This window comes from Muntiacus reevesi, chromosome 21 (assembly GCF_963930625.1).
Source record: "Muntiacus reevesi chromosome 21, mMunRee1.1, whole genome shotgun sequence".
Lineage (NCBI taxonomy): Eukaryota > Metazoa > Chordata > Mammalia > Artiodactyla > Cervidae > Muntiacus > Muntiacus reevesi.
Genome location: NC_089269.1, coordinates 38040246 through 38055518, shown reverse-complemented (window position 1 = coordinate 38055518; position 15273 = coordinate 38040246). Strand labels below are relative to the sequence as shown.

Sequence of the window (15273 nt, the reverse complement as noted above, 5' to 3'; positions counted from 1 at the left end):
AGAACAACAGAGTGACATTATCCAGCTTATTTCCAATGGACCAATTTCACCATTTTAATAAGAATAACAAGCAGCAAGGGTGCATGCATTAAAACATTTAAACAGTTTTTTGCAATAATCTAGGCAAATACTTTGGAGGAGTGCATGACAACCCACTCCAGTATTCTTGCCTGGAGAATCTCATGAACAGAGGAATATGGTGGGCCATGGTCCACAGGGTCACAGAGACATCTGAAGTGATTTAGCATGCATGCAGGCAAATAATTATACTGGCTTGGACCAGGGCAGTAACAGTTGGGTTTTGAGAAATGATCCCGATTTTAATATATTTAAAATAAGAATAAGAAGATTTATAAAATTTGAATGTGTGTATAATAATAAATAAAAGTCAAAAGATAACAGGTAAAGAAGAAGAAAAAAAAAGTCAAAAGATTTTACCAAAAATTGTATACTATATTACTAGAGGGAAGGAATCACCATTTAATGAGATTGGGATGACTGAGGAAGATGTGGAAGTAGAGAAAATGTACAGAGCTGGATTGGGCATTTTACATCAAGGTACTTATTTAATATCCAAATGTAGCTATCTGGTAGATGACTGGATACAGACAACTAGGGTTTAGTTGAAAAGCTCATGTCAAAATTTTGGATTTTTTTGAATCTAGTTGGTAATTAAAGGCATGAGACAAAATGAATAAGTCAAGGGAATAAACATAGCTAGAGAAAGGAATCTAATAACAAACCTCAATTTAGAGCCCTAGATAATTTAGAGGTCAATTAGAAGACCAAGACTGATGAGAGAAAAATCAGGAAGGTATACCAGAAGCCAGAGCTTCCCAGGTGACGATAGTGGTAAAGAACCCTCAACTCAAGGCAGGAGACATGAGACACAGGTTTGATCCCTGGATCTGGAAGATCCCCTGGAGGAGGGCATGGCAACCCACTCCAGTATTTTTGCCTGGAGAATCTCATGGACAGAGGAGCCTGGCAGGATACAGTCCACAGGGCTGCAAAGAGTTGGATACAACTGAAGCAATTTAGCATGCACACATGCATACCATAAGTCAAAGTCCATGCAACAAGAAGAAAGGATTATTTAATTGGATCAATGCTTCTCTTAGGTAAAAAAGTAAAATTAGGTTTCTTAATTTGTGATAAAATTTAGAAAAGTGAATGTTATTAGTAACAAGCTTTCCAAAGAGCTTTTGTGGAGTCATGTGATCAAAGCCAGACTGGAATATATTCAAGAGGTAATTCTAGGAAGAATTTAGAGAGAACAGGATTAAACAACATTTTCAAGAGATTTTCAATGAATAGAGGCTCAGCTCAGATGAGATCTGGAAGTCAAATATGGTAGTTACTGGGTTGGCTAAAAAGTTTTTTCAGGTTTTTCATAACATCTTACAGAAAAATTTAAAACAACTTTCTGGCCAATCCAATATCTATCTGTTTACATATAAACACAGACTTAAAATATATACTCATACATGAAGGGTGGGCTTCCCTGGTAGTTCAGATGGGAAAGCATCTGCCTGCAATGTGGGAGACCTGGGTTCGATCTCTGGGTCTGGAAGATAGCCTGGAGAAGGAACTGGCAACCCTCTCCAGTATTCTTGACTGGGAAATCCCATGAACAGACGAGCCTGGCAGGCTACAATCAATGCGGTCACAAAGAGTCTGACACAACTGAGCAACTATCACTTTCACTTTCATATGAAGGCTATATCTATGGTTACCCACACTGTGCATTTCACACGCATAACTCATTTATTTTGGAACTGGAAGCTTGTAGCTCTTAAGGCCCCTCATTTATTTATTCCACACCCACCAAATCACCTGTTCATTCTCTATATCTTTAAGTCTGTCTCTGCTTTGTTATGTTTGCTCATTTGTATTGTTTTTTAGATTCCACATATAAGTGAAATAGTAGTTTTGTCTTTCTATGTCTGAATTATTTCTGCTAGCATAATGCCCTCTAGGACCATACATGTTGGTGAGAGTTCATTCTTTTTTTATGACTGAAAAATATTTATATTTCACATCTTCTTTATCCATGTATACACTGATGGACACTTAGGGTGCTTCTGTACCTTGACTCTTATAAATAAAGGTGCAATTAAGCTAGGGATGTATATATCTTTTTGAATTGCTATTTACATTTTCTCAACATCCAAGAGTCAGTCATGATTAGCAACTAAACGACTACTATTACATTTTCTGTGAATGAATACTCAGTAGTGGAATTGCTATGTCATATATCATATAGTAGTTACACTTTTAGTTTTATGAGGATTCTACACAGATTTCCATAGTGGATGCACCAATTTACATTCCCACCAACAGTGCACAAGGGCTCCCCTTTCTATACATCTTCACCAACACTTGACATTTGTTGCCTTTTTGATAATAGCCATTCCAAAAGCTATAAGGTTATATGTCATTGTGGTTTTGATTTGGATTTCTGGGATGATTGGTGATGTTGAGCATCTTTTCATATGCCTACTTGCCATCTGTATCAGAGTATGTCAAGGCTATATATTGTAACCCTGCTTATTTAATTTTTATGCAGAGTACGTCATGAAAAATGTCAGGCAGGATGAATCACAAGCTGGAATCAAGACTGCTAGGAGAAATATCAACATCCTCAGATATGCAGATGATACCACTCTAAAGGCAGAAAGTGAGGAGGAAATAAGCCTCTTGATGAGGGTGAAAGAGAAGAGTGAAAAGGCTAGCTTAAAACTCAACATTCAGAAAACTAAGATCATGGTGTCCAGTCCCATTACTTCATGGTAAACAGGTGGGTAATAATGGAAACAGTGACAGATTTTAATTTCTTGGGCTCAAAAATCACTGTGGACACTGACTGCAGCCATGAAATTAAAAGGCATTGGCTCATTGGAAGAAAAGCCATAACATAGGTGGCTTATTACAAAATAGAGATACTACTTTGCCAACAAGTTTGTATAGTCAAAGCTAGGGTTTTTCCAGTAGTAATGTACAAAGGTGAGAGGTGGATCATAAAGAAGGCTGAGACTGAAGAACAGATGCTTTCAAATTATGAAGCTGGAGAAGACTCTTGAGAGTTCCTTGGATTGTGAGGAGATCAAATAAGTCAATCCTAAAGGAAATGAACCCTGAATATTCATTGGAGGACTGCTGCTAAATCTGAAACTCCAATCTTCTGGCCACCTGACACTAAGAACCGACTCACTGGAAAAGACTTTGATGCTGGGAAAAAATGAAGCAAAAGGAGAAGAGGACAGCAGAGAATGATATGGTTGGGTAGCATCACCAACTCAGTGGACATGAATTTGAGCAAACTCTGGGAGATGGTGAAGGACAGGGAAACCTGGTGTGCTGCAGTCCATGGGATCGCAAAGAGTCGGACATGAATTCATGACTGAACAACATGTTTTTTCCAGCAGTAATGTACAAATGTGAAAGTTGGACCATATGGAAGGCCGAGTACTGAAGAATTGAAGCTTTCTAATTGTGGTGCTGGAGAAGACTCTTTAGAGTCCCTTGGACTTCAAGGAGATCAAATCAGTCAATCAAAGGAAAGTCACCTTGAACATTCATTGGAAGTACTAATGCTGAAGCTGAATCTCCAATAATTTGGCCACCTGCAGAGAAGAGTTGACTTACTGAAAAAGAGCCTGATGCTGGGAAAGATTGAGGGCAGGAGAAGGAGGTGGTAGAAAATGAGGTAGTTGGATAGCATCACCGACTCAATGGACAAGGTGCTCTGAAGTTGATGTTGGCCCACTATAGATAGGGTGATGTTGGATGCAAGTGTGGCTATATGACTATGTAATACCTTAGTATGGGGACAGATTATTGTGAGATAATAGAACTGCTGAGTCACAATATTGTATAACAGGACCTCACATAGTATGAAAGGTCAATTATTAATATATTCTAAAAATAAGCAAATTCATAGAAAAAGAGTTCATATTTAGATTGGTGGTGACCAGAGGCAGGGGTGGATTAAGGCAGTCAAAAGGCACAAACTTTGTGTATTAAGTTTGTATATTAAGTGTTAAGAATGTAAGATAAAATATGATAAATATAATTAACACTACTGTAAGCTATATGTGCTATAGACAGCATATATCTTTATACATATATAAATTTATATTTAAATGAATATAGTTTTACATATATATATACATATATATATGTATATAAAGAGAGAGAGAGCGCATCGCTGACTCAATGGACAAAATTTGAGCAAACTCCAGGAGACAGTGGAGAACAGAGGAATCTGGCAGGCTATAGTTTATGGGGTCACAAATAGCTGGACACAACAACTGAACAACAAACAAATTTATATATCAACACTAAGAGAGCCGTTCCTATTAGTTCTCACCATAAGGAAACATTTTTTCTATTTCTTTAATTTTATTTATTTCTGAGATACTGAATGTTCCCTAAACTTACTGTGATAATCACTTCATGATATACACAAGTCAAATAAGTATGCTGTATGTCTTAAAGTTTATATAGTGCTTTATCCCAATTATGCCTCAATAAAACTGGAAGAAAAATAAAACTGGAAATACAGGAAAAAAGATATGCAAGAACATTTATGTCCATTTCATGTATAATATATATCATAAATATATCCTATGTGTAAATTATATCATGTTATCTACATACTATATGCTATAATATATATGTGCTAGTTGCTCAGTCATGTCCAATTCTTTCAGAACGCATGGACTCTAACCAGCTGGGCTCCCCTGTCCATGGAATTCTCCAGCAAAGAATACTGGAGTGGATAGTCATTCCCTTCTCCAAGGGATCTTCCCAACCAAGGGATCAAATTTGGTCTCCCACTTTGTGGGCGGATTCTTTACCATCTGAACCACCAGGGAATAATATATTAAAGCAACAATGAAATAGTTTTGAATTCTGATGGGAAAAATAAGGTGGTGAGTAAAAAAAAAAAAGAAAAGTTGGGAAAAGATAAATGATTATGCTAATGTCTATGATATGTTAGAAAGGCTGGAACTAGTATCTACATTGAAAACTTGAATATTACATTCATAGTAACATAAGGTTCACCTACGCATGATGTAGATGCAACAATAGGAAGTGGTTACAGTGTCCTTTTGATTGTTTTTATTAGTAAATGAGGAACCAGTTCAACAGCTGAGCTTTCTTAGGACAGAGGAGGTTTGTGAACTTGAGCATGGAGGAGATATATGAGGTATATGGGCTGAGTACTGCAAAACAGAGAGAGCATGCATTAAGCTATGGGTCACAGTTTTAAAGGGAGATCATTCAGAATGATTCCAGCTAAGTTTTGCTGTCCTCCAACATGTGTGGTATAGGCAATGAGGTTTTTTAAAGGATAACTGGCATTTTTCTGGAAATAGTTTTCAAAGCAAAAAAAAAAAAAAAAGACTAAGGAGTGTATATATGACAATGATTATAACAGACAATGAAACTTAAGCTGGGAAATAAAAGAAGCTAATAGAGTGGGTGATTTGAGTCAGGGAAAAGATGATAGAATCGACAGATATTAAAATTACATCATTTCTATGTATTTGGTAGACTATAAATATGATTTTCATGTAAGTAAAAACACTATCAAATATGACTTAAAAAAAATCAGGCATCCAAGAATGAAGAACTTGGAATGTTGAATAAGAACTTCTGTGGATTACAAAACAATAGCAATGATGATGCTTTAAGATACAGATCATGACAATACATAATAGCCAAGGAAGAGTCTCCTAAGAGGGATTTTTCCCTCAGTAAACACAACTACTTGATATATGACTGTGCATAGTTATTACTGAAGATCTTTGTTTAATATACATTTTTTAAATTTATTATCTGTTAATCCATGAGTAAAAGTAGTGATGGGATTATAGTAACCATGCTAAAGTACTTTTCATTAATATGTATTCAATTTTACAAATTAATTATCATGCAACTAACATTCTTTTATACATTTGTTTTTGTTTCATGCTTAAAATTGACAATATAATTTATCAAATGTATTTTTGCAAGTTCCTTACTGGAATGTTTACTGAAATATTTTCAGATATCTATGTCTAACTGTCTACATGTACAGCAATTCATTAAAATTTATTTCATTTTGTTCTTGAACTTACTGTCTTCCACTAAAATATTGTATAAATAAATCAAAGTTACATTTACTAGGAAATTTGGTATTTCTGTTAAGTCTATGGATTTTCACTGAAATCTACATATTTCTTTGTTACTACATTATTTTATATTTTCCTCAAAGGTAGTAGATTCCTTCAAAAGATAAAGTAAATAACATATGAAGTCTAAAGCAGAATATGGCATTTGCAGGAAAAGGTGATATTTTCTGCTATAAAAACAAAGAAAACTAACTTTCAGTATGTAAATAATGTTTTTCCCAGGATAATCATGGTAAAATTGTCAACTAATATATTATCCTATGAAAAAGATAATAGTTTCTTTCCGCTAGAAATACTTCTGTATATTTTAAAATAACCATTCACTAATAAATACTTTAAAAAGAAAAAATGATATTTTTAAATTTTTAATTGTTTCCTAGAATTTCCTCAAAAAAAATTTTTTTAATTACATGTTGGACTTATGACTAGTCATCTTAGAAACTTTTTATTTGAGCTGTGAACTGGAAAAGAAATTTCAGAAAGTTGTAAATGATTGAAAACCCACTTTTCAACAAGCTCAGAAGCATCCCAGGAAGATTTCCAACATGCCTAATTATATTCTACCATCTACATCAGATGAGGAAGAGAAGTATCCATTTGCCTACTGCCCAGCAGGGATCTACAACACTGCTCTCAGCGCACTACAATGAAAAAATGCATTAGGATGATTTTAAAAATGTCACTCAAATACAAAATCCTTCAGAAAAGCCCATTATCTGCGGAAAGACAAAAAAAAAACACTGGCATTAAAATCTACAGGTGCCAGAAGCATGCTCTTTAGCATTCTTCTCTACAATCAGAAACTTTTCTTTTCCCAATGTAAAGACATTACCGAAGGAATCAGCTTTTCTTATAATTGAGTTGTACAGATAAGCTACATGGAAGGGAACTGCAAATACGTTGCCTCATATCTTAAGTTATTATAAAATCATAAACTGAAAAATTAGTAAATATCTGAATTTTAAAAGGGATTAGCATGGAAATAAAAAGTGTATCTTAAAATATATGGTTATTTACTGACTCAAGTGAAAGAGTACAGAAGAGTGAAATGCTGGAGTTTGAAGGAGATTTATTTTATCAATCATGGAACTGAAAAATAAATCAACTTACCTAAAGTCACAGAGGAGGTAAATGGCAAATCCAGAAACTGAAATAAAGAATCACTGCTGCAACTACCATAATTTCAATTAAATAAATCATGTTTTTTGAAATGGGGATACAATTTAAACATATTTGAAATTCATGAGCTATACAAACAAATTATTTGTATATATCTTATTCTATGTATAGCTGCATTGGATATCTAGATCACATTAAATTCAGTGTTGGTGTATCTTTTCATGTGTGTGTGTGGGGGGTGCTGTGATGAAAGAAATATATAAGTTTAAAGGTAGAGGTTCTCTACAGGGTGCCCACACAAAAGCAATTTTGAGGAGTTTCAAAATAAAGCTCCCTAATCACTGTCAGAGATACTGTAAGAACACTTAGAAACTGGTGCTGTTCCTAGTCATAGCAAACACCCTCTTCCCACAACACAAGAAACGACTCTACACATGGACATCAGCAGATGGTTAATAGTGAATTCAGATTGAATATATTCTTTGCAGATGAAGATGGATAAGCTTTATACAGTCAGCAAAAACAAGACTGGGAGCTGACTGTGGTTCAGATCATGAACTCTTTATTGCAAAATTCAGACTTAAATTGAAGAATGTAGGAAAAATCACTTGGTCATTCACATATGACCTAAGTCAAATCCCTTATGATTATACACAGGAAGTGACAAATAGATTCAAGGGAGAAGATCTGATAAACAGAGTGTTTTAAGAACTATGGAAGGAGGTTCATGGCATTGCAAGGAGGCAGTGATCAAAACAATCCCCAAGAAAAAGAAATGGAAAAAGGCAAAGTGATTGTCTGAGGAGGCCTTACAAACAGCTGAGAAGAGAAGTGAAAGGCCAAGGAGAAAAGGAAAGATATTCCCATCTGAATGCAGAGTTCCAAAGACTAGCAAGGAGAGATAAGAAAGCTGTCCTCAGTGATCAATGCAAAGAAATAGAGGGAAACAATAGAATGGCAAAGACTAGAGATATCTTTTAAAAAATTAGAGATACCAAGGAAACATTTCATGCAGATACAGATACAATGAAGGACAGAAATGGTATGGACCTAACAGAAGCAGAAGATATTAAGAAGAGGTGGCAAGAAAACACAGAAGAACTGTACAAAAAAGATCTTCATGACCTAGATAACCACCATGGTATAATCACTCACCTAGAGCCAGACATCCTGGAGTGTGAAGTCAAGTGAGGAAGCATCACTATGAACATAGCTAGTGGAGGTGATGGAATTCCAGTTGAGCTATTTCATATCCTAAAAGATGATGCTGTGAAATTGCTGCACACAATATGCCAGCAAATTTGGAAACCTAAACAGTGGCCACAGGACTGGAAAAGGTCAGTTTTCTTTCCAATCTCAAGTAAGTGAAAGTGAAGTCATTCAGTTATGTTCAACTCTTTGCTACCCCATGGACTTTAGTGTACCAAGCTCTACCACCAGTTGTATTTTCCAGGCAAGAGAACTGGAGTGGGTTGCCATTTCCTTCTCCAGAGGATCTTCCCAACCCAGGGATCAAACCCAGGTCTCCCACATTGTAGGCAGACACTTTTACCATCTAAGCCACCAGCGAAGTCCAAAGAAAGGCAATGCCAAAGAATATTCAAACTACTGCAGAAATGCACTCATCTCACGCACTAGCAAATTAATGCTCAAAGTTCTCCAAGCAAGGCTTCAGCAGTATGTGAACTGAGAACTTCCAGATATTCCAGCTGGTTTTAGAAAAGGCAGAGGAACCAGATATCAAATTGCCAATATCCATTGGAACATGAAAAAAAACAAGAGAATTCCAGAAAAACATCTATTTCTGCTTCATTGGCTACACTAAAGCCTTTGACAGTGTGGATCACAACAAATTATGAAAGATCCTTAAAGAGATGGGAATACCAGTCCATCTTACCTGCCTCCTGAGAAACCTGTATGCAGGTAAGGAAGCAACAGTTAAAACCTGACATGGAACAACAGTCTGGTTCAAAACTGGGAAAGGAGTATGATGACAAGGCTGTACATTTTCACCACGCTTATATGCAGAATACATCACAAGAAATGTCAGGTTGGATGAAACACAAGCTGGAATCAAGATTGCCGGGAGAAATATCAATAACCTCAGATGCAGATGACATCACCCTTATGGAAGAAAGTGAAGAGGGACTAAAAAGCCTCTTGATGAAGGTGAAAGACGAGAGTGGAAAAAGCTGGCTTAAAATTCAACATTCAGAAACAAAAATGGCATCTGATTCCATCACTTCACGGGAAAGAGATGAGAAACAATGGAAACAGTGACAGATTTTATTTTCTTGGGCTCCAAAATCATTGCAGATGGTGACTGCAGCATGAAACTAAAAGACACTTGCTCCTTGGAAGAAAAGTCATGACAAACCTAGACAGCATATTATAAACCAAAACATCACTTTGCCAACAAATTCCATATAGCCAAAGCTATAATTTTTCCAGTAGTCACATGTGGATGTGAAAGCTGGACTATGAAGAAGGTTGAGCATCAAAGAATTGATGCTTTTGAACTGTGGGGTTGCAGAAGACTCTTGAGAGTCCCTTGGATTGCAAAGGAATCAAACCAGTCAACCATAAAGGAAATCATTCCTGAATATTCATTGGAAGGACTGATGTTGAAGCTGAAGCTCCAACACTTTGGCCACCTGATGTGAAGAGCTGACTCATTGGAAAAGACCTGAATGCTTGGCAAGAGTCAAGGCAGGAATATAAGGGGATAACAGAGAATGATATGGTTGGATGGCACCACTGACTCAATGGACATGAGCAAGCTTCGGGTGATGGTAAAGTATAGGGAGGCCTGGCACGCTGCAGTCCATGGGGCCACAAAGAGTCAGACATGACTGAACTACATGGTACATTTGAAACTCTGGAAGAGAGACTTAGACATTTTCCAGGGAGAAAGGCTCAGACAGGCACACATGTGTGCATCTCTGTATGTGATTATGATGTACAACCTTGGTTTGGTACCTCTCACTCCCTTCCCCTGATTATTAACTCAAATTTTAATATCACAACAATGTAGAGTATTGGGATAACAAATATTATTTAAGATTTTCTTATATAATGCAATGTCAAATTGAAGAATTTTCTTTTAGGCATTGATTATCATACAAACTGTTATACATAAATTTATGGAAATGGAATTCTATCACTTGGAATTTAACACATTTAATTATCTACAATCCCTGATTCTTGGATCATCTCTGCAATTTCGTAAATTCCCTTCACTCTTTTGTGATACAGTCAGCTACACTAAGTAATATGTCTAGTTCAACGGATATGGTTGTCTTTAAAATATTTGAACAGCCATATCATGATTGCTTTTTCAATTATTTAGTAAAACATTTTTGCTGGTTTTATTTGTCCTTAGCTGTTGTTATTGTTGCTTTTATCAATCTTAATATCAGGCGCTAAGAATTGCCTCTAATTACACCCTAGAATGCATCTTCAGGATTTGGTAAAGAAGTATTAATAAAGTTCCTTATAAAAATACAGGTGTAAAAATTTTGCAAAGTATAACTACTTATAAAGGTACATTAAAAATAATTATAAACTGTCTTTTATTATTAAAGATGATGTTATAAGTATGTCACCATATTTCAGTTTTTCATTTCACTGCAAGTTTTATAATAAAGTGCAGATATTTGAAACACTGCTGTCTTTCTTAAATCAGTAATGGTGGCTTTGGCAGTCTCATTTTGTAAATTCTATTAAAAGAGATAAAAGAAGTTGAAAATCTTAAGTTGTTTTCTATAATATAAAGGTGTTGCAAATTACACCATTAACTTTTTTTAACTTTCTTTTTATTTGTTTTCATTTATTTTTGTTAGTTGGAGGCTAATCACTTTACAATACCGCAGTGGGTCTTTCATACCTTGACATGAATCAGCCATGGATTTACATGTGTTCCCCATCCCGATCACCCCTCCCACCTCCCTCTCCACCCGATCCCTCTGGGTCTTCCCAGTGCACCAGGCCCGAGCACTTGTCTCATGCATCCCACCTGGGCTGGTGGTCTGTTTCACCCTTGATAATATACATGTTTCAATGCTGTTAACTTTCTTTTTAAATCAGTCTAAGCAGTTTTAACAGTTCGAAAGGAAAACTGCTTAGACTGATTTAAAAAGAAAGTTAAAAAAGTTAATGGTGTAAATCCAACTCTCACATCCATACATGACCAATTTCCAGTGGTCATGTATGGATGTGAGAGTTGGACTATAAAGAAAGCTGAGCGCCAAAAAATTGATGCTTTTGAACTGTGGTGTTGGAGAAGACTCTTGAGAGTCCCTTGGACTGCAAGGAGATCCAACCAGTCCATCCTAAAGGAGATCAGTCCTGCGTGTTCATTGGAAGGACTGATGCTGAAGCTGAAACTCCAATACTTTGGCCACCTCACGCAAAGAGTTGACTCATTGGAAGAGACCCTAATGCTGGGAGGGATTGGGGGCATGAGTCTGAGTAAACTCCGGGAGTTTTTTATGGACAGGGAGGCCTGGCATGCTGCGATTCATGGGGTAGCAAAGAGTTGGACACGACTGAGCAACTAAAGTGAACTGAACTGAAGCAGTTTTCGTCAGCCTAAACAAATCTAAAGAGGTGTTCTGAAGATGATATACTTTCCAAAAAGCACCAGTGCAGAGGCCTGTCAGAAGAACAAGCTGAACTAAGTCTGTGATAGCACAGAAAAATATGCCAAAGCTATATCTGGAGGCTGTAGAAGTCCACTTATATATTTAAAATTTCTATTTTGATATGAAATTTCACATTTCAAAATTGCATATTCATAAGTGAAACACTGCTAATTTTAAATATGCCTTGATTCCTCTCCTGAACAGTGCACTATGAAGCAGAAAACATTTTTTTTTACACTGCTGTATTCTTTGTGCATAGGACAGCACATGGAAACATAAAAGCCCTCAATAAAAGATGTTGACGGTTGTCAAATGAATTTGGGCAAATGGTACAGGAACATTAGCAATGGAAATTTCTGTTACTTTAAAGATTATTTTACTGTTTACATTTTACTAAATGCAATTTTCAAGAACTCATATTTGCTTTAGAATGAAAAAAGGAGGAAATGCAAAAAGGCTAATGCAACCTTCATATTTTATATATATATAAAATTAAGAATTTTTAGTAGAGATTTTCATATAATGTGAAAAATTCACTCCATTATCCTTTGCCCTCCATTAAAAGTGGTTTACATAAATGAATCATTTAAAACCACTCTAGAAGTTTCCTTTAGGTCCAAAGCTGTACCTGCTCAGAAAATAATATCCTAGAGCATAAAACAATATAATAATGAAGACAATAGTAAAATTATCAATACCTTTATGCTAAGAATTTAATTTGATATAAATTTTAAAACATATTATTCAAGTGGTTGTATCAAAGAATTGTCTCTCTTTATGGTTTCTAGAAATCCCTTTTGTCTTGGTATTTTATTCTGTAAGAACATTTGAAGCATGGTACAGATCACAGTACCTCAATTCATGGAGAACAATGCTTGTCACTTTTCTACAATCAAAACAGAAACACTTTGGTACAACTATGACTTCTGCATATAAGGATAAAGATAACTGTTAAAGTATACTTTTTATACTTTGTATTGTTTCTTTTTAATTTTAAATGTCAGTGTAAATACATCTATTTATGTGAAGCAATAGAAAGCAATCTGGACTTAAAGAACTAAAGTTAACAGTGAATCAGTAAGTATGGTTGTTTTCTTTGACACAGAAAAAAAAAAAAAACATTTTTCAAATAAATGCAAAAGAACAGATAATCCTATTATTTTAATCACAAAGTTTGAGCTGATCTAAACTCAGACTATGACCAGCATTTCATATTTTACTTCAGCAAAATAAAAATAAGTTATTTTTGAAGCTAAATCACTATTTTTTTCCCTAATTTAAAACAAATTTAAATTTATTCTGGGCACATGCAGGCATGTGAGATCTTAGGTCCTGACCAGGGATCAAACCCACACACCCTGCATCGGAAGCCCAGAGTCTTAACTACCAGTCAGGGAAATTCCACTATACTTTATTTATTCAGTTTATTGGCATCATTTTGAAGGATCATTTGGTGTTAAGGACTGAAATTAAATGAGTTTTTGCTACTAAGATTTGTGAACTTTCTATCCATTAATTAATAATGTAGTATATGTATTTACTGGAGGGAAGTGCTTGACCTCACAAATAGAAATATCTCCCCAAGGCAGGGATTAAACCTGGGTCTCCCGCATTGCAGGCAGATTCTTTACCAGCTGAGCCACAAGGGAAGCCCAAGAATACTGGAGTGGGTAGCCTATCCCTTCTCTAGCGGATCTTCCCAACACAGGAATCGAACTGGGATCTCCTCATTACAGATGGAGTTTTTACCTACTGAGCTATAAGGGAATCAAATTAAATGAGTTTTTGCTACTAGATTTGTGAACTTTCTACCCATTAATTAACAATGTAGCATATTTACTTATTGAAGGGAAGTGCTTGACCTCACAAATAGAAGAAAGGCAAATAGGGTTTGTTCTCAAAATTTTATAGCCAAACTTTGTATCATGTTAATTTGATGCAAGTTTGAAATAAAAGAAGTGTTTTAAAACTATGGTATGTGTAACAGTGAAGGTGCACATGCTAAGTTTAGGGCTTATTTTGAAACAAATTTTACTTTATAGTTTCATATTTACTTTGATGTGAATTTTAAAATGTGACATCTTTTTGCTTATAATTAAAATAAAAACCTAATTTAATTTAAAGAAAAAAATTAAGTGTATGACAGTCCAGGCAGCATGTAAATATGGAAAAGAAATGAAACTGATGGTCAAATGACTGAAGTTTGAAAAATTCTGCTTTAAAACAAAATTCACGGCTTTACCATTTCAACTACTTCTTATTCGGTGTAGAGTGGGCTTAATTTCTAGTGGAGGCAGCAGAGGATGTGTCTGACTCAATGAACCTGAATTCAGGCAAACTCTGAAGATGGCAGGGGACAGATTACAGATCAGGCTTTATCTCTTAGAGTAATCTGAGAATCTCTCCTCATCTAGGATTGGAAGTAAGTCTCTGGTTACTTGATAATGTTTTAAGGCTAAAATAAGTGAATATAATGAGTCACTCATTATTGGTATGTATATAAGAAAATATCAATTAAATGAAAAATGAAAGCTATGTTTGAGAAGAGACCTATCAGAAAATTTATAAAAAATAATGAAAGTATGAGTTAGGAATATGAAGGTATGATTAATAAAAGCTTACAAACATGATAATCATTGTTGGGCGATTTTCTCCAAGGAAATGTACTAAATTGACATAAGAACTATCCACAGTTTTATATATCTAATTTTTGGAGAGTTTTAAAGTATGTTATGGAAATATAACTCCTTTCAGATTTGGCAATATACCATAGTAATACCTATGTTTATTTGTTAAGAAAATATTAAAGCAAATTCTATACCATTTATCTGGGTTGCCAGAAGAATGCAAATTTCATTCACATTTTAGAAATTTGATTTTCAACTTGCATATATAAAATATGTATATCAAAATAGTGTAACTATTGCCAAAAGAGATATACTGTCTAAAACATGCCATCGTGAGGAAAATATGAGACAAAGAAAGCTGATGTACAGGAATACATTCTTTCAAAAGATAAATAGTAAATGGCCAGGGAGAAGACTGTTATGTCAATTTATGGAGTTAGCATGTTAAAATTGCAAGATGAGCTGGAAGAATAGAAAGCATATTTTGGATAAACTGACTTCACAAATTTCCACTATTAATGTTGTTAAGTCAAAGGTACTTATATTTTGGAAATCATTTTCTTCTATGGCAATTGACTTAAATTAATGAAAGAGGTTTAAAGGAGGTTGCTTTTTAACACTGAGAAAGAAAAGAGATATGTAAGTTTAATCTCATTATTTTTACATGTGTGAAAATGCCAATTTAATTAACATAAATTATAT

General features: G+C 35.1%; 1 protein-coding gene across 2 annotated transcripts in view; it reads right to left on the bottom strand.

Annotated features, from left to right (window-relative positions):
- NCAM2 (neural cell adhesion molecule 2) overlaps positions 1-15273 on the bottom strand; it is a 545993-nt gene that overhangs the window by 156850 nt on the left and 373870 nt on the right. The window lies entirely within an intron of this gene.